Source organism: Rhineura floridana, chromosome 7 (genome assembly GCF_030035675.1).
Source record: "Rhineura floridana isolate rRhiFlo1 chromosome 7, rRhiFlo1.hap2, whole genome shotgun sequence".
Taxonomy (NCBI): domain Eukaryota; kingdom Metazoa; phylum Chordata; class Lepidosauria; order Squamata; family Rhineuridae; genus Rhineura; species Rhineura floridana.
Window position 1 is genome coordinate 101,320,778 of NC_084486.1, and position 20,825 is coordinate 101,341,602.

The 20,825-nt window shown below is 41.3% G+C and overlaps 1 protein-coding gene across 8 annotated transcripts in view; it reads right to left on the bottom strand.

The window, feature by feature from the left end:
- Positions 1–20,825, bottom strand: part of PIK3CB (phosphatidylinositol-4,5-bisphosphate 3-kinase catalytic subunit beta) — a 135,029-nt gene that overhangs the window by 81,834 nt on the left and 32,370 nt on the right. For 5 of the 8 annotated variants that reach the window (XM_061636737.1, XM_061636729.1, XM_061636733.1 and 2 more), the window contains one exon: positions 16,162–16,277. The exons of 1 other annotated variant lie outside the window; for it this stretch is intronic. The gene's annotated coding sequence lies outside the window, so the exon portion shown is untranslated. Of the gene's footprint in view, positions 1–16,161; positions 16,278–19,571; positions 19,736–20,825 lie in introns of all 8 variants that reach the window. 2 more of the 8 variants (XM_061636731.1, XM_061636732.1) reach the window with 1 other exon arrangement.

A 20,825-nucleotide genomic window follows, 5' to 3' on the forward strand; every position in this document is an offset into this window, starting at 1 on the left:
CGGAAGCTCAAGTACAGAGCCCTCTTGGAGACATATTTGCATGGCCCTTTGGATTCCAGAATGTATGAAATATAAAGGGGGGAAAACTTCTAAATAACAGTTATATTTAGCTCAGAAAAGGGAAGAATATCATAATAGCTTTCAAAAAACTAAAAAGCTATTTTTAAAAATATATAGGGAAAAGAACCAGTATTGCAGTTGGTGTTCTATAGATACTTGCAGAAGAACAAAAGCAAAGGGATTTGTATGGGAACAAATCAGGAACTGTTTGGCGGCATTGTATCCAGGGTTCAAGGCCAAGTCCACACGTGCAATCAAGGGGAAGGAAAGTGGTTTTAAACTGCCACAAAATGTAAGCTGTCCTGCACAGCAAACAATTCACGTCAGCAGCTTACCATCAATTCCAGCAGTTTTAACCACATTACAATGAAAATGGTAAAAATCACTGAAACCTTATGGGGAGGTGATACTGCGAACAACACCCCAAATGAGGCCTCTTCCATATAGTGGCAGATTTTAAGTGCTGATCATGTCCTACTGTTATGCGTGAATTATACATAATCCTCTAAGCAATCCTACTCTAACCAAGTGACATTTGATGCCTGCAGTTTTATGGCTTGGAAACTTTCTGGAGGTTAAACATTTTTCAGATGCCAGGCACAATGAATTAGTACACAGGCTGAGCTGACTCCAGATTGGCCAAAACGATGGGCTTGGGCAAGAGAACTGTCCCCTAAGAGCAACAAAAGCCTGAACAAAATTTATACCTCTTTTTTTATACAATTTTCTACACGTCTGATTTATTATTAAATCATGCAACCAATGGGAAACTGCCAGGAGGTAGGAAGTATCCCAAGTGAAGATCAATTTGCTTAGATCAACACAGCATTTGGGGAGTGTTTCAAGACAGAAATACCACTGCACAGTAGAAAAAGAGGTTGGCATTCCATTCATCAATGAAATAGATTAGTTATTTCAGAAATGGCATCCAGTCACTTTGCCACTAGTTCACGCCACTTGATGAAAACCTAAAGGTCAGAGAAGTGCAAGTATTTATACAGAAAATGGCACTTGTCACAGCCATGAGACTGCTGTGAGAATGAATCACAGACCAAACATGCAAGACAATGTTGGTGAATGACTGACTAACACCCTCACATTCAGCAATTGAAATAACGCCAAAAAGCCATCTGTGGCAAACAGTTACATGAGAGGAATATTAAACAGCCCCCAGCGAAAGGGGAAAAAACTTTGCCATGAAACTATTTATACCTAATGAGCAGGTTCAGACATCATGATAAACCATAGTTCACTGTTATGGGGACCTTGGGCCCTCTCCTTCCGCAGCACAGCAACTGCACCAACTGCAAGGAGATAGGCACATTTCGCTTCCATTTTTATTAACTGCAGCTTGTTGTTTCATCCACACCCAAAGTATGCTCAACCTTAACTATAGTTTGTTTGAAATATGACAACTTCAGAACCCCTTTAAAATAGTCCTGTACCTCTTATGAAAAAGGTTTAGGAAGTTCTGGATAAAGTGGACATGTTTTGAAATGATCTATTATTAGACAAAATAAATAAAAGTGACTATATTACTTAAAATAAATTTTGTTTTCCAAAATTTCCTTATAAAAATAAAAAGCCTCTTCAAAAATGGCAGAAAATAAATATTTCATTTGAAATGGAGAGAGAACAAGGGTAAAGAACAAAGTAGCATACAATATATGGAGAATAATTTCATGAAAATAGCACCCTATTTGCCTGTTTTTCATTTTCATATATAGTTAACATACTGTGGATCATTTAAAATATAATTTTGCAGTTTGAGTGTGAGGCAACATTTTTCAAAATGGCACTTTACACATAAGGAAACAACCAGTAGCATGCTATGCAAGATTACTTTCTCTATTTTTTTCTAATCTTCAGTTAAAGATCTCTCTTAGAAAAAAGATGATAGTTTAATTATACAGCCACAAGAGTGGCTGTATGTATACTATAGCCAGCATGGACTTTTTGCATTCCGCAATGTTAAATTGAAAATACCCCCCATGCCATTCTGATGTTTCCCATAAGCTCATTTCAAAACAAAATCTTACAAAACTGATAGTCATGAACTCAGAAACCATTGCTTAAAACCCTCAAAGTTTTCATGGCGATATACAAAACATTCAGAGAGAATTCAGAGTTCAAAGCGTAAAACAAGAGGGAAAAAAATCCAGACCAGACCACTGTTGGACCTTTTTCTGTCAGTGGTCTCATAATTTGCTGAAATTAATTAAAAATCAGTCATGTTCACACAGTACCTATAATCCTATTACTAACCTTGCCCCATACTCTGACCTTCATCTTCTGCAGTTTAAAAGTTAAAAAATGCCTGCTGATTTTTAATTTAAGAAATTTAACACTGAATTCTATTATAGTGCTGGGCATGCTCAGTAAGAACCAACTGTCAGTGTTCTAAAAGCCAGACATTTATTTCACACACCCATGCCAGACATTTATTTCACTCGAGACAGTCACGGCTTCCCCCAAAGAATCCTGGGAAGTGTAGTTTGTGAAGGGTGCTAAAAGTTGTTAGGAGACTCTTATTCCCCTGAAAGAGCTCCAGTTGCCAGAGTTGTTTAACAGTTAGGTTCTTTTCTGGGGATTGTAGTTCAGTGAGGGGAATAGGGCCTCTCCAAGAAACTCTCAGCATCCTTCACAAACCCTCTCAGCAGAAACAGCCACTGAAGCACTGGTGTCAGCTGGCAACTTTGTTATAGCTGAGTTTGAGACAGGGAGATGGAAAATAAGATTTGTTGGCTAGGTCAGTGTTCTTCAACCTTGGGTCCCCAGATGATGTTAGACTACAACTCCCATCAACCCCAGCCAGTTTAGCCAATGCCTAAGGATGATGAGAGTTGCAGTTCAACAACATTTGGGAACCCAAGATTGAAGAACAGTGGGCTAGGTGATGCAATATGATGATCATTTATGAAATCCTCTTGGACTTCTGTGACATTTATCTTCCCTTCAAATTATGATGAATGTTGGGTTGAAAAGAAACAACTCACTAAGGAGTTGCCACAACCAAGTGTAAATTCCTGTGGGCAAGACAACCTCCCACATGTACTTGATGCTGACCTGGAACTTGTGAATGGACAGTAAAGGGTCATATGCACAGGGTGTTGCTTTGGAGCTGTTTATTTGTTGTGTTTCTGTCAATGAATCGTCACAAGTTATGTTGGTCACAGGTTACTTGTCAGAAAACCTTTTTTCCACAGTTTCTAATAAACATTCCCATAAAGTTTGACACTTGTCCATGAATCATTAGCTCTTTATGTATATTGCTATAGATGGAATTTTTTTAAATTACTCATCCTTTTAGAAAATACAATTATCCAAGCTGGAGATAAATTTGCTCCTCCTCTCCTTCTGTTAGGTAACAAAATATTTTATTACAAAATTATTAGGTCATCTGAATGTAGGCTCATGGTTTGTTTCTCCCAAACTACGAGTGGTAAGCCAACAACAAAGCTTGGCTTCTGCTTATTTTTGTTTGGAGACATGACAAGCCCACACAGGCCTTGATTCACAGCACTGTGGCAGGAGCGAGAGAAGAGCAAAGTGCCTGCAATTTCAGCAGCAGTCAGGTGCCTGCTGCTTGTTCATATTAAGCCACTTTGGCTTAATGATATGTGCGAACCAGGTCATAATAAACCTAAATATGGGATAAACATAAACAGAAAATTATTACTTTAAATTTCTTCACAAGCATAAGCTATAAAAAATGAGGTTTTTAATTTGGAAGGTCATTTAGAGAGTTTCAACACTTGTGAAGAAAAAGGATTAGATAAATCATCAAGACACAGTTAAAAGAGTGGGTTGGAACCAGGCTAAGTTAAATCTCATGATATCTGGCTGGCTCTGTCAGTTTAGGTTTTAAAGAAAGCTTAAGAAAATCATCTATTCTCTCTGGCTTTTAATTTAATTTTTTTGTTCTATTTTTTGTTCTATTTTTATGGCATTTTAAAACGTATTATATCAGTCTGCTTTAACTGTATTTTCTTTTTGATATTTGGTTCATTGTTCTGTATTTTGTTTTTACATATGTTGTACAGCTTTTTAATGAAGATTAGTAGTATTTTGATGTATTTTTGATGAAGATTAATATAGTTGAAACGTAATGTGTCAATTTAAAAGTGCTGGTAAAAATATACTTTTCATAGTGAACCATGTGAGAGTATATTTTAATGTCTGTAGTTTGTGCAAGTATGCTTTCTTGCATGTTTATATATTTATATACAAAATAGTATATAGGTTATACACAAAATAGTGTTTCAACTCCTTTGTTTTAGCTTTGCTTGAGTTGCCACTCAACTATTTGAGTTGTCACCTACAAGCTACAAAAATCCAGATCACATTTTAATACAGCCCAGAAATATTTTACATGGGAAAACACAGCATTTTGCCTTCTGAAAAACTGCCAAATATTCCTGTTAAATCATGCATTTCAAAAAAAATCTGGGCTACTCTTTTCTGAATAGACCAACATAGTTGAGGTATTTATTAGGGGTCTACATCGGCTCTGTATGCAGGCCCAAATTACAAAGCAAAAACGGGTAGTTCAGGTGAGGTGGTCACATGCCTAAGTCTGATTGTGCTGTGTCTCAAATTGGATCAGGGGGTCACTAAAGTTGTTCTGTGGACCTGGGTGCCCCAAAACCATTACATTTCCCCATTATTATTTTTTAAAAAAGGTAAACCAAGCTGATTAAGAAAACTCCCTGACCTTGAGAGGAGGGATCTTTCATTTTGATTTACAGGTTCACAGTAAATTATTTTCACAGGGCACTCCAATCACAGTGATTTGGGGGAAGGATTTGCTGCTCTTCTCAATTGCTTTGTTTCATAACAATTTAACAATTAATATTCAATACTCAATCAATTCCACTGTTTCCCCCCACCCCAGGTTTGCATTAGTTTGGTTCTTAAGTTTGTAAACATTTAGGAGAGCTCAGTATAGGATCATTCAACTTCCTCTCCATTTAGTTCCACTATTTATTAGTTGCTTTTTATTCCAGTCCTTTTCTGTTTTCCAACAAATACCACCTACTTTAATTATTTATTTTTAACTCTATTTGCTCTTATTTGTTTCTTAGGTTTGTTCAAACTTCTCTTAGAGACGATGCCTCCCCTACCCCAAAAAACCTGCTGGTTTTTTTTATGAATTTCCAGTGTTTTTTCTCCCAGTTTGTTTACTTGTTCAAAGTTTCATTAAACTTTCATGACAATGAGTCCTTGCTGCCAAGTATTACTAATTTTTATTGAAGCTTTGTCCCCCTCCCTCTAGGTCTGGGTACCTGCTCCCCCCATTCAGCTAATCCTGCTTGTCTCTTCATTAAGCTCCCACTTGCGTTATTCATTTCCAACCTATCATCCATTTATCCAGAGGCACCTCCCTCATGTCACCAGTTTTCAGGCTGATTGCCTACAAAGCACTAGAAGAGGTTAAGTGATTTCTTTTTAACCCAGCCCAAAAAGGTAAAGTCTGCTCTTGCAGGACAACCACTGCATCTGTTGTTCTGAACACTGGCAGGCTTTGGGCCATATCCCACACTGCATCTCTTGTAGGACAAGGGACTTCCATTTGGGCAACATAACTTCTTCCATTCCCTTCACCACCACCCTCAAAATCTGGTGGGTTGAGGGACCCTCTGGAGCAGATTTTGAGAATGTGGGGGGTGGGGAGAAGAAACTAAAGTATGACACTGGATACATCCCTTTATCTGCTGAGAACAGACAACCATGCCTGTAAATTGAATCCAATTCTGGCAGAAGATAAAAAAAGTTAGGGAAAAAATTAAAGGTTCCCCACACAAACCTCCCTGGATGGATCTGCTGCAATTTGGCAGAGCTTGGAGGAGCTTCTTTGCCTGCAAATTTCATTCCCTTCCATGAAAAGGCAAATATATTTAAATGTCCTAAGCGATGAGAGGTGGGGTGGAGACAGATTTTCAGATTGAAACAATATGATTCAGGCCCAAGAAACAAGTCCAATTGGAAAGACAGAGAGCAAATCCAAAACAGATCAAGGTGCTGCTTCTTAATGCTACAGATGGTGAATCTTGTAGCTGGTGCACATCCCTAATATTTATGAACTTAATAGTTTTTGGTCTCTTCCAGTTCTACAGTTTACATTTCAAGGCAACAATCCTATGCATACTTACTTGGAAGTAAGCTCCGCTTAAGACAGTGGAACTCTCTTCTTGTTGAGCCTCAGCTCAGGGCCGGCTCCAGGCATGCGGGAGGCCTTGGGCATCAGCTTGCCCTGGCCCCCCGGTGTGTGTGTGTGTGTGTGTGTGCACACGCGCACACATACGTGCATACGAGCGGCCCCCCGCGCACCCCCACGGCCCCCCTACCTGTCTAATCTTTACCATTGCCCTTTATGAAGATGGCGGCTGCGGTTTCCCTAAGGGGAATGAAACCTCCGCCGCCATCTTTGCTGATGGCACACGTGCGTGCTACGTGCGCACATCTCTGCCATTAACTAAGATGGCAGCAGCGGCTTCAGTACCTTAGGGAAGCTGCGGCTGCCATCTTCATTAAGGGCAATGCTAAAAAGCCGGCTGACAGGTAAATGGGGGGTGTGGGGGGCACGGATCGTGGAAGGGGAGTGGAGGGCCCCTCAGGGGCTCCTGTAGCACCGGGGCCCTTGGGCCAGTGCCCAACCTGGCCATCCTTTAGAACCGGCCCTGCCGCAGCTCCTCCACGAGGGCGAGGGGGGGGGAAGGCATGAGTTTCAAGTTCCCCAGCTGTCAGAAGGAGCGGTAGATCCAGGAGTTGTTGCGTCTCCGCAGGACATGGCATGTGGGAGTGAGTCTCAGCCAGGGTCAGTTCCCACGGATGGTGCGCTCTCCAAAGAGGAGCGTGCCCCAGACCAAGACGCAGAGCCGTTGGACGCTACTCAGGAGGGCGCGCTCCCTTCCCCTCTGCCCAGCTGTTCACAGGATGCACCAGGAGAGCCTCCTCCCCCTGACCTCGAGCCTGTTGCCGAGGCTCTTTCGGATGAGCCATTGGACATATGCCCCCCGTTACCCCGTGTTCGGCGTCGCGAGAAACGGACCGGTCAGAGGCAGGACTTGAGAAGAAGTCAGAGATTAAGATCGCGAACTTTCCCTACTTAAGTCTACAGCTCCAGGGGAGGAGCTGCTGAGTCAACTTTCTTTCTACGTTGCAGAGCATGTCTAGAATTCAGATAGGGAATTCCAGTGAGTTAGTTTAGTGTTCTCTATGAAACGCACTGCCTTTGATGTATCCATTACTCTAATAAAACAAGAATTAATTACACCTGCGTCTCAGCCTCGTGGTTCCCACTCTGAACGGGACACTTCTGAGTAAACATGCAAACAGAATTGTGTCATACAAATCTCCTAGTTAAGTTCAACAGAACTTCTTAGTAGACATAGGAAGCTGCCTTACGCAGAGTCAGACCATTGGTCCATTAGCTCAGTATTGAATATGTTGACTGGCAGTGGCTTTCCACAATTTCAGGCAGGGATCTCTCCCAGCCCTACCTGGAGACTCCAGAGATTGAATCTGTGACCTTCTGCATTCAAAGCGTGTGCTCTATTATTGAGCTATGGCTCTTCCCCAAGTGTTTAGGCTGTAAGAGACTTTTAGTCCAGAATGGCCCATCAAGCATGCTGTTTACTGGAAGGCATTATGAGCTTCAGAGTGGAACAGCTATATACTGTTTTTCTGAAGGAGGATATAAATAATTAAAAACAAAATGGCTTAACATTGAGTAGCTCCTACCTTTGTTTTGTCTACCCCTTTTAAATACTCCTTACTTTGCTTCCTAATTATTCTATTAAGAGTCTGCATGGCACGCTCAGTAATTTGTGGAGCTTCTCATTTGCTCTAATATAATAGAAAGAGATGTTGTAATGCTTTTTGGAACAGCGTTTGGATAGCTTGCATCTGTATAGGTCAGCTAGAGTTCAGAGGGTCAGAAATATAAAAAGTGTTTATTAGGATCAAGTTGCCAATGAATCAATATTCACAATGCTGTATCCCAAGTATATAGAAGTCATGTGAATTCAAAAAATCTCACATGCTACACAGTAAATACGCTTAATCTTAATAAGGGTATTTTTCCTGGCACTTTGTAACAATTTTCATCACGACTACCCGATTCAACCAGTAATTTAGACACTCTTCTAACTAATCAAATTCAATGCTTAATGGAATCAGGGAATAATAATGGGATAGGAGGATCAGCACATCCCTTTTGAAGAGAGGGCTCTATTATCAATAATTCTACCCAGATGCAAGCTGTAAAATGAACATGATTATTAGAAGTATTTCTTCTACCAGATTCTTTCATATCATTTAAGTAGAGATCTTATCCCAGTCTGCGTCTGTGTTGGAGCTGCTTTTTAAGATGGTTTCAAAGCTTTTTTAAAAAACATTTTGAAATATGCTTTGTTTTAATACGTTTTTAAAGAAGCTTTGTTTTAATATGTTTTAGAGTGTTTTTTCTGCCTCACTGGGCTTCTTCTAGGAGGAAGGGCAGGATATAAATAAAATAAAATAAATAAACACTTTGATCCATTCCAGTTTGGCTTCAGGACTGGCCATGACACTGAAACCCCTTGGTTGTCCTTGTTGATGATATCTGTCGCGAGAGAGATAGAGGGAGAGTGACCCTGCTTATTTTCCTTGGTCATTCGGCAGCTTTTGATACTCTCGACCATGGTGTCCTTCTGGAGTGTCTCAGGGAGGTGGGGGTTGCAGGGCAATGTGCTTCAGTGGTTCCACTCCTACCTCCAGAACTGCTTCCAGAAAGTAGTTATGGAAGGGTATTGTTTGGCACCATGGGAGCTGTTCTGTGGTGCCCCTCTGGGTTCTATGTTGCTCCCCATGCTGTTCAACATCTATATTTAGCTGTTGGGAGCTGTCATCAGGAGATTTGGAATGAAGTGTCATCAATATGCAGACAATACTCAGTTCTCTCTCTCTGTTCCATCTGAATCAGGAAGCGCTTGAGGTATTAGACCACTGTTTGGAGGTGGGGATGGGCTGGAGATACTGAGGCTGAATTCTGAAAAGCAAAGGTGCTATGCATTCCACATTCTCATGTCCAGGAAGTGGGGAGACAGTCTGTTCTGGATGGGGTTGCACTCCCCTGGAGGGAACAATTCTGGAGCTTGGTGATGCTCCTGGATTCAACGCTTTCACTGGAGGCTCAAGTGGTCTTGCTGTCTAGGAGTGTCTTTTTCCAGCTAAGGCCCCTTTTGGAAATAAATGACTTAGGCACTTTCCTCCATGAAGTCATAACTTCTAGACTGGATTATTGCAATAAATTCAGTGTGAGACTGCCCCTGAAGTTTCAACTTGTTCAAAATGCAGCAGCCAGATTACAACTAGGGTTCCATTTAGATATCACACAACCCCTGTTCTAAAACAGCTGCATTGGTTGCCAGTTCATTTTCAGGCCCAATTCAAGGTGCTCACAATATCTAAATGACATTAGCCCCAAATATCTGAAAGACCACCTCCCTTACTACAGACCCTCTTGGGTGTTAAGATCAGCAGAGGGAGTCCTCTTGGTAGTTCTTCAGCCCTCACAAGCGCAGGTGGTGGCGGCCTGAAAATGGCATTCTCTATGGCAGTGCCTAAGTTGTACAACTCACCCCCATCAAGGTGTGTCTGGCACCTTTACGGTACAGTTTTTGGAGAATACCAAAGATACACCTCTTTACCCTGGGGTTTTCATGCCTGAGGTGTATACTTTTAGAACCCACCTCATTTTTGTGATTGCAAGTTCTTTTAAATTGTTTTTAAGGATGTAATTGAAATGGTTGTTAACCCCCCCACACTGGGTTCAGGGTGAAGGGCATGTAATAAACTCAGACAACAACAACTGAACATCAGGTGGTGTGTCTCCAGTTCAAACTGTAAGCCACTGGACCTAAGGGGGCATTGGCTGCAACTGAGGAAGAGGAGAGACAGCAAGGCCATCTCTGTTGGAGCTAACTGCAGTTTGGCTCTTCCCTCCCAAACTGTTTCCTGCAGTGACAATTACATCTAGTAACTGAGCCTGTTTGTACAATACCTGAAGCTGTACAACACCAGAGAAGCCTATCGACAACTATCCTATGCAAAGACGGCATGTCAAAAACAGTTGAACACATGAAATATCTTGCATGGTCAGTCCCCAGATTTTATCCCCACTGTTGTGGAAGGGCATATTCTTACCAGGCAAACCTCATGATCATTAATGGAATAGGACCCACAGCTGTCGGGATCCAAACTAGACATGAAGAACAGCTACCCTTGAAAAAGGATGCTCATATGAAAAGTAGTAGGATGTGAAGGGGTGCACAACCTGTTCACCTTCCCCATCTTGCCTTGCTACACCCCACTACTATTATTTATTTATGAGAGTATTTATAGCCCACCTGTCTGGTCTATACACTGAACTACCCAAGGTGCTAACAATAAAACCAGTATGGGGAACTTGTAGATCTCTAGGTGTTGCTGGCAATATTAGGCTAGATGGCAAAACAGAACCACCTGGTATCAGGCAGCTTCCTGCATACTCAGCCCCCATCCCTTGTGGCTTTATATGTGAACAAGGCAAAGACTTGGACAACACACACATGGGCTCATCTGTGATATTGACTTTGGCCCTTAGATTACCAGTGAGCTCTGACACACTCCTTTACAACAGGGCAGCGTTAACACAGTACAGCATCTTCTGCCTAGGACCCCCAGGAAGGAACTGAAGTAAGTAGGAAGGATCCATCTTTCAGACCTTTCAACCACCATCAGTGTTTTCAAGCATTTTCACTTCAAGCCTTGATATTATGATAAATTATACAAGTACTTAACAATATGCTGATAATTTCTGTGTTATATACATACAATAATACCCTTTTGAGAGTAAGTTGCACAAATCTCCCTATCTGCACTGTTTTTGCAGACAACTGGGAGCACACAATAGAGAAGATAGTATTTTGTTCCATCAGTCATTCATTATCCAAAGAACAGATATACTCAGTTACACATTTTGTGACAGAGGATGGTGTGTTCCAAGTTCTGCTCTCACATGAGAAAGTACCCCCAGTTGGCATCTGACCAGTCAGGAATCAAAGACAACTAGTTCAGACATTAATATGGCCCAGAATTCTTTTGGATACCATTAATAACTCAGACTTTAATAACAGCCTATTTTGAAAAACCCTGGGGAAACTAACACACATACATACATTATATATACATTCTTTATAAATGAAATGACTAGCTATTTAATACTGCAAGACCCTGAAATAGTTTTGTTGTGTTAGCAAAATTGGCTGAAGCAACTTAGAACTAGTAATAAATCTTCCCACTGTTGCTATCCTGTGAGAGAATGAGTTGACTGGGGAAAACCTATGGCTACTTCAGTCTTCGAACTATATCTTAAAATCTAGACTGTTGCACATATGCTGAACCTTCTGTTGTACTACAGAAGGTTCAGAATTAAACATATTTATTGAAGATGGACATTGGTTATATTCTGGAAGAGCAAATTTCAGGACAAGGCACACCTTTGTTATTTCTTCTCTATGTTATAGTAGCACTGTAGATTTTACTACTTTGCCTCTTTTGTTTTTGTTCTAATATTAAAAAAATTACAACACACATTCACGCTCCTTCTATAAGCAAACATTAATGAATAGGAGCAGCAATATGGACATTCAATACTTTTTAATGAAATACTTTCATTCTTACTGCATTTCATAAGCTTTACACAGCTGCTTAGAACAATGACAGTGTGATTTTGTGGTCAGAGCTGAATCCTGTAGGGCAACTTGATCCTATGGATGTTTCCTTGGAAGTTAAGTCCCACTGAGCACAATGGGACTTACTCCCAAAGTAGTATGCCTAAGACTGCAGATTCAATCCAATCGCTGAATGATTCAATATTAACAAAGCTTGATATAGTCAAGATAAGGAAATATTTGTTTCTGAACTATGAAAGACAGCTGTTCACAGGTCCTTCTGCGTCGTTCTATAAAATGGTTCAATACCCCCTTCCTAGCTAGCCATGAAACTAGCTGGCAAAAAATCATTGTTTGAATGTCTGTGGCTGCTCCATCTGACTTACCCCTTTACTTGGAGCTTCTCTGATACATGAAACCTGGCTCAGGAGCAAAACACAGTAGAAGTTGTACCACAAGTATGTTTTTTCAAGTCTTGTAATGTTTAGACAGGGTAATTCTTACTGAAGAACATATTTATTATACTGAAGAACTGTGAAAGTACAAGGTTTGGAGATTTTACAGCAACTACTGAGAGTACTTTTAATTTCATTCAGAAACTAAGCTTTGCACTAACAAATACTAAAGAACTTGTGTGCCATTATTTCTTTTAGCTTCTTTAATTATTTGAGGGATGAGGCAGAAGCCTATCTTTGACCACATGCATTTATGGGATGTATTAAAGACTGTTATCCCCTCAGGGGTAGCATAGTAGCCAAAAGTGCAAGCTTGGGGGGGGTGTCTGTCAAATTTCATCTCAACTCATAGATAGTATTAAACAACATTCACTGTCTCCCATCTGTAAAAGAGCATAGTACTATTTACCTATCTTATAAGGTTTCTGTTAAGAGAGCCTTCCCCTGGTGCCCTCCAGATGTTTTGGACTACAGCTTCCATCAGACCCAGCAAGCACAGCCAATGGCCATGTCAGCTGAGACTGAAGGAAGTTATAGTCCAAAATATCTGGAACAAAAGTTTGGGGAAGGTGCTGTAAGGATTTCCAAGATAATGCATAAGAAAAGCTTAAGTAATATACAAATGCTAAGCATTGCTATTCTTGAAAACAAAAAATGGCCTATGATTCTCATCAAGTATATTCTGTTTCCAAACCTTCCACGGAACAATAAATAGGAATTTGACACTTGCAGTCAATATCTGAACATATACAGTTATGGATACCAACAAGATTCCTACCTCCTTGTTGCTTTATCTGTCTAGTATTAAGGATCTAGTCTCACTTTAACTTTTACTCTCTGGTATCTATCGCCAGGTGATATATATACATATATATCTCACACACCTTCAGGATCATGAGATCACATGTATAAAATTCAGTGCTTGTCCCTTAAAATAACGGAAAAGCAATTGGCATAGAGTTGTCACACCAGTTAATTAAGTGGTCAGATATTGCCAATTAACCAGCGGTGTCACTAGCAGGAGGGTGCGGACCTCCGGTGAGCGCCCTCCCAGGGGCATGGATAAGGTGGTCGGGCTTGCGTGCACGCACACATGCACTCAAGGCCAGCCACCCCGTCCATGCCCCTGGGAGGGTGCGTGCCGGAGGGGCACCCAGCCGGAGAAGGCCTGGGAACGCCAGCGCACCTCCCTCACCCTGCCGATGCTGCTCCCAGTCTCGCCCGCCCGCCTGCCTCCGAGGAGGAGGAGTTGGAGCAGTCTTGCCGGGCAATGGCGCAGGGCGGCTCTGGGTGTCACCCCCCTCATGGTGACACCCGGGTGCAGGCTGCACCCTCCGCACCCCGGTAGTGACGCCCCTGCAATTAACCATCTATCATTTGACACTAGCCATGTTCAACTGTGTCAATGGCAGCATCTCATCCAGGGTGTTTGTTAGCAAGGGTAGAAGTGAACTTTGTCCATGAGCCCTACATAAGTCAGGGGCAAATCTAACTGTACTGTGAGGTTCTCCCACAGACTACCTGTTATAACTGCAGGCATCTTCAAACAAGAACACAGTTATTTTTAAAATTTATTTGTATAACGCTATTTCATTTAAACAAAACATCAAAGCAGTTTACAACAAATTAAAAAGCCATACAGTAAAAACCATTAAAAATACAATAAAAACAAAAGTCAACTATTGTAAAAAATACATTTTCTTAATTGACTGCATAAGCCTGGCGGAACAGAAAGGCTGACAAATACCACTGGGTAGCAGGGTCAAATGTTGGACCAACAAGACCCAGGCTCAAATTCTCATTCACTCATTAGGCGATGTTGGGATAGTCACATGCTCTCAGCCGTCTCAACAGGGCTGTTGGGAGGATAAAATTGGAGAAATAGGTAGGGTCAGCCTTGATTTTGCTTATCAATCCTACATTAATTGAGTTGGAAAGGTATGCAATACACCAACTGATTGCATGGTAGTCCTCAAGAACTAAGATCCATAATGTATCATTTCATTCAGACTATTTATGCAACAAAATCGAGAACAGATGCAAAGTCCGCCACAACATAAATTCATGCAGGATGAGGAAAAGGCATTTTTTTTAAAAAAAGCAACCAATAAATGAAGAACTGAAACAATAGAGAGCAAACAAGCTGTAGTTCATTATGCAAATGCAAAATGTGTGTATGTGTTATGTGCCTTCAAGTCGATTACTTCTTATGGCAACCCTACGAATCATCAACCTCCAGTAGCATTTAATTATAAGGCAGCATAGCAATATCTTTTTATCCTTTAGCAACCGGCCTGAAGTAGAAGAAACGCATTCCTCTATACATCTTGGGAGCTTAAAAAAAACCCTGAAGGGTGTCATGCTTTTAAATAAATCTATATACTATTTAAACATTTTTTTCAGATTTCCAGGTCTTAAGAACCAATTACAGATGCTATATTCTTTTAATGACTAACAGAATTAAGGGATAGGTAAAACTATGTCTGTTCCAGAACACTTCTTCTTTACAATTACTCACAAGCCTAGATTGGAATTGCTGCTTCACTAGGCCTGAAGAATAAAGTGATCCGGAGGGAGAGAGCCAATATTGTGCAGTGGCTAAAATTTGGATATGGAAAACCCAGGTTCATATCTTCATGCAAACACCTATCAGGCTCCAAGCAGAACTAGATGTTACATGGTAGACACATAATTCTCTCCTTTCTGTTTAATGAGAAGCAGACAGGAGTGGAAAACCAACTTGGGTAGGGTGATTTGCCATGGAGCTATATGCACCCCTCTGCCTTTCAAATCTGCAGCCTCCTGCAGTTACTTTTATTTTCCAAAGCATTGGATGGTTTTTACCATGTAACTAAGGAATGGGGAACCTGTGGACCTTCAGATGCTGTTGGACTCCAGCTCCCATTAGTCCCAGCCAGCACAGCCAATAATCAGGGATAATGGAAGCTGTAGTACATCAACTTCTAAAAAGCCACAGATTCCCCATCCCTGATGTAATATCTACTTTGACCATTATTTACTGAACTTGGACAAATTGTCACAGTGCAGACAAACTTAACATGTGTTTAATGGTGCAGACAAATGCTTAACTTAACACCAACGATTTTTTGCTTTAATACTGGTTAGTATGTTTTTTAAAAAAAGATGAATTCATGGTTTAGCTTGCTAAACTTGCCCCATAAACATAGCTTGCCCCATGGGACAAAAGTAGTAACCAGCTAGCTAGATCTGTATGTCACATTGAAAACAAAAATACTGGAGCGAAAGGGAGACTACCTTAGCCATGGTGTGTTACAATACAGAAATACTGCTTACCCATGTGTAATGCGAACCATGGTTCGCAAATCTGCTTTTAAACCTTTATTTCACATCATGGCTAAACATCATTTGTACAGAACCTGTGTCTTACCTAAACCAATCTCACAGGTTTATCTAGCCTCCCTGAGCTCCTTGGAGTACAAGGCAGGATACAAACATAAAATAAATATGCCCAAAGCCTTAAATTTATGAACGTTACAAAAGTCCTATATTCATATTTGCTCTACATGTCAACCAAGTGTGTGAAGGGAAAGCCTTCTCTTCCTTCTGTGCATGTAGGCAAAGACGAAAATGGGCAAAGCTATAAGCACAAAGACACTTTCATATGATCAGGACCCCTGATTACAAAGGGTCAATGTTGCAAGCAGCATCACTCTCACCTTCATCTTAACATGCAAAAAAGGGAGGGGGCAAGTCCAGCTGGTGCACACCTGCCCCCTTCATATGTTTGTAGAGGAAACACCAAGTATAGGGTTACAGGCTCTACTTTTCCCAACAGAGCGGGCATATAAAGCAGGCATATAAAGTGTTGACAGCTACCTAGATTTTTTCTCTAAGCAGGCTACGAAGAGATAAATATGTAGTACAAAAATAATTGTATGAAACAGCATATTTTAAAAGGAAGAACTTACATTTTCGTTCTTTGCAGAGCTCTTCTAATTTCATTCTGGCTATGTAAGTTTATTTGTGCAAACCATATTTTCCCCTGGTTTCCTTGGAAGGCTTTACCAGATGATAGACAATTAACCTTTAAAAAGAAAAAGGAAAGGGGGTGGCGGCAAGGTTTTAACATAATTACATAAAATCTAATCAAATTTAAAATTCTTGAAACTCGAAATTAGACCCTAATGAACACACATAAGCTATCCAACTGACATCCTTTCTTTACACATCACTACTTTAAAGGCTTTGAGACATCGAGGTACGATCCAGCCACTGTACCTCCTGTAGCAGGTTGCTATTTTCACTCTCCTGCTATGGCTATCAAAGTTCTACTCTTGCACTACAGCAATACGCAGTGGGGTGGCTGAGGGGACAAGCAGAAGCTGCATTCCCTCTTACAATACTGGAACTACAGACACCGTATCTGTACAAAGCATTAGCAATCCCAGGAAGAAGCCAATCGGGCTTCAGGACTGGACATGGAACTGAAACAGCCTTGGTCGCCCTGGTGGATGATATGAGGAGGGCGTTGGATAGGGGAGAATGTACATTCCTCGTCCTCCTGGATCTCTCAGCGGCTTTCGATACCGTCGACCACGGTATCCTGTTGGATCGCCTGGGGGGATTGGGAATAGGGGGCACTGTTTTATCAACGGGTAGCATTGGGGGATGAGGTTTCAGACCCTTGGCCTCTCACTTGTAGAGTACCACAGGGTTCTATCCTCTCCCCCATGCTATTTAACATCTATGTAAAGCCGCTGGGGGGCATCATCAGGAGATTTGGGCTGCAGTGTCACCAATATGCGGATGACACCCAGCTCTATCTCTCGTTTAAGTCCTCACCAGAGTTGGCTGTGGATACCATTTCCAAGTGCCTGAAGTCCGTAAGCGAATGGATGGGAGGAAATAGGCTGAAACTGAACCCTGACAAGACCGAGGTGTTGCTTGTGGGAGATAAAAGAAGGTTAGGAGATATAGACCTGGTGTTTAATGGGGTAAGATTGCCCCTGAAGGACCAGCTCCGCAGCCTTGGGTCATTCTTGACTCCCAGCTGTCCATGGAGGCTCAGGTCTTGGCAGTGAGCCAGGCAGCATGGTATCAATTACATCTGATACAGAGGCTACGACCCTACCTTCCTGTCCATCTTCTCCCGCGGGTGATACACGCCCTGGTCTCCTATCGCTTAGACTACTGTAATGCGCTCTACGTTGGGTTACCCTTGAAAACGGTCTGGAAATTACAGCTGGTACAGAATGCGGCGGCATGTATGATTAAGAACAGCCGTTGCCGTGATCACATCACGCCAGTGTTAGAAGATCTACACTGGTTACCAGTTGTTTACCAGGCCCAATTCAAGGTGTTGGTATTAACCTTTAAAGCCCTATACGGTTTCGGCCCAGTTTATCTGAAGGAGCGCCTCCAGCATCACCAAGTATGCTGCCTGACAAGATCAGCCAATCAAGACCTTCTCTCGGTCCCACCAGTTAAATCAGCTAGGCTGGTGAGGACCAGAGAGAGGGCATTTTCGATTGTGGCTCCCACCCTCTGGAATTCCCTACCTTATGATCTTCGCCATGTCCCCTCCCTCGCAGGTTTCCGCCGGGCCTTAAAGACCTGGCTATTCAGACAAGCCTACAGGATTTCGGGGGTGGATTAGTTTTATTTGTTATGAACTATGGGCGGTTTTAGATTAAGTGTGATTGTTTATATGTGTATTTTATCCTTCTGCTGTACGTCGCCTAGAGTAGCCGTTAATTCGGCCAGATAGGCGACCCAGAAATAAAATTTTATGATGATGATGATGATGATTACTTTGCATTAAGTTTGTGGCCAATTGCAAGCCTATTATAGTTATTAAAAGCCAGCTTCAAATAACTTGTGCACACAAATGAAAGATCTCTACTAAGTCAATACACATCAGAAGAAAAATACCAGATATTAACAACTTCCCTATGACCTTGCAGTACATGCCAATAAAAATAAATATTATGCAGGATCAGTAATGGGGAAGGAAGGGCATTTCCCCACTATTTTTAGGCAGGCTGACTCAAATATTTATTATTATTCTTAATCAGATTTACGAGTATGAACTGCTAGCCCTGTTGTAATCCAATTACTCTGAACCTATTCACAAATATCTCCAATAACAATGGTAGACAGGTGGTAAATTACTGACAGTCAAGAAATTGAAGGATATTTATTTATTTTTAAATATATCGTCAATGAAGATTTGAAATGGTGGTCTAGCAGATATAAAACCTACAGTGCAATCTTATACCAGGATTAGAACAGAAGTAAGTTCCATCAAGTTCACTGGGCTTTCTCCCAGAGTACAGGATTGCAGCTCTAATTCCTTGCATATCAGGTCCTAAGCCTGCATCTGCACTTCCTCCTGTGTCTGCACTGTTGTAAATAAAACTGCCTCACAACAGACCAGACCTGAGTCAAGAGGAATTACACAGCATCAGACCATCCACTCAGGGGATAATTCCTCTGATAATTTTACACAGCATCTGACCAACTAAATATAACACAGACACTTACTTACATTAAAACTTTATTTGTGCCAGTATGATTCTGTGGCTATACTGATGTACATGAGTCAGCTTTGCACTGACTTGAAGCACCATGCAAATCACATAGGTTGGCTATGCACAACTGTAAGCATGCAAAATGAAACCCCAGAGATCTGCACTTGCACACTAGCACACAAACAACCTAACTGGCAGTACAGTTTGTTGATTAATTACAGCAGAGATGGAAAACCTGTGGCCCTCCAGCCGCTGCTGAACTACAATTCCCATCATCCCCAACCACTGGCCATGTTGGCTGGGGCTGATGAGATTCAAATCCAACACCATCTGGAGAGCCATGGTTTCCTTATCCCTGAATTACAATCTGTAGAGGAGTAGTGCAAGATTCCCAGTTCCACCATCTCCAATTGCCACTGCTACTACAAACCCAATATTTAACATCCATGAGTCAAATATTTTAGAGCAGAAGGGCTGTGACCGAGAATAGCTACTGATACTTCACAAATCTTTTCTGGGATGATTTGCTTGGAAATATAGTACACATTGTTGCTTCTATCCTCCATTACACTGACATGCACACATAAGCACTCACACACACTTGTTCTTAAACACTCAAAATCTATTTTGGTAATCCAGTCATCACACAACACTCCAGTAAACTGAAATTTTTCAAGGACGAAACAGATACCTTTCCGTAGCAAAAAACCACCACACATAAACACACAAATCCTCAATACACCATATCCTGCAACATATTAGCATACTATTAATACTACACTTGTATTATAGGATAAAATGCAAAAACTGCTGAAATCTGGCAAGAATTCATATTTTTTTTGCATTACCTTTCATGAGGCCAAAAGGCTGCCAGTCTGTAAAACCCTTTTTCGATTAGTATAGCAAAGATCTCTCAAATAGGTTCTGCTGCAATCCAGTGGATGAACTCACAGCCAGTGTCCTTGCCAAAGGAGCAAGCACTGCAGTCTCTTTTCTACCTTACAAAACCATCCTGGAAGTTAAAACGAAAATAAATCTAAGAGGGCCAGTGGGAGATGAGAAGCTAAGCATTAAGGGCTGCAATTCTAATTCCCAGCATAAACCTCACCAATTACCATGCTGCATAAGTAACAGCTCAAAAAAGTGAAGCAAAGATAAGGGTCTGAAATGCAAGCCATTTAGCTGCAACATTTTTTAAAGAAACCATTCATGTTCCAGGAAATTTATTTCCTTGCCAGCCAATCAGCTCATGTAATTAGAATATGAAGAGATTACTTCTGTATGCAACAATAAACATTCCACAAGGATATGAAAAATGACATAACAGTTAAAATGAAGACATTTAGACACAACTATTTCATGTATGTCTATGTTTTTGCTATCTGCGAGTTATTTTTTAAGTTCAAAAAAGAAAGGAATACCTAGTTTTCTGACTGCAGTATACATACCAACTGTATTGGGAAAGTTTACATTACCAATAGACAGAATCACAGAATAAGTAGAGCTGGAAGGGGCCAATAAGGCCATTGAGTCCAACCCCCTGCTCAGTGCAGAAATCCAATTTAAAGCACACCTGACAGGTGGCTGTCCAGCTGCCTCTTCACTGTCTCTAGTGTTGGAGAGCCCACCACTTTCCTAGGTAATTGGTTTCATTGTTGTAAAGCTCTAACAAAGTTTTTTCTGATGTTCAGCCATAATCTGGCTTCCTGGAAATTGAGCCCATTATTCTGTGTCCTGCACTCAGGGATCACCAAGAAGAGATCGTGGCTCTTCTCTGTGTGACACTATTTCAAATACTTGCAGTTTTATCATATTTCCCTTCAGTCTTCTCTTCTCAAGGCTAAAAATAGCCATTTCTTTCTGTCTCTCCTCATAGGGCTTTGTTTATAGTCCTCAGATCATCCTTTTCACCCTCCTCTCAACCTGTTCCAGTTTCTCTGCATCCTGGACGCAGTACTCAAGATGAGGCCTAACCAGTGCCAAATACAGGAGAACTAGTACTTCATGAGATTTGGAAACTATATTTCTGTTAATTGAACCTAAAAGAGCTTTTGCCTTTTTTGCAGCCACATTGCACTCTGGGCTCACATTCAGCTTGTGAT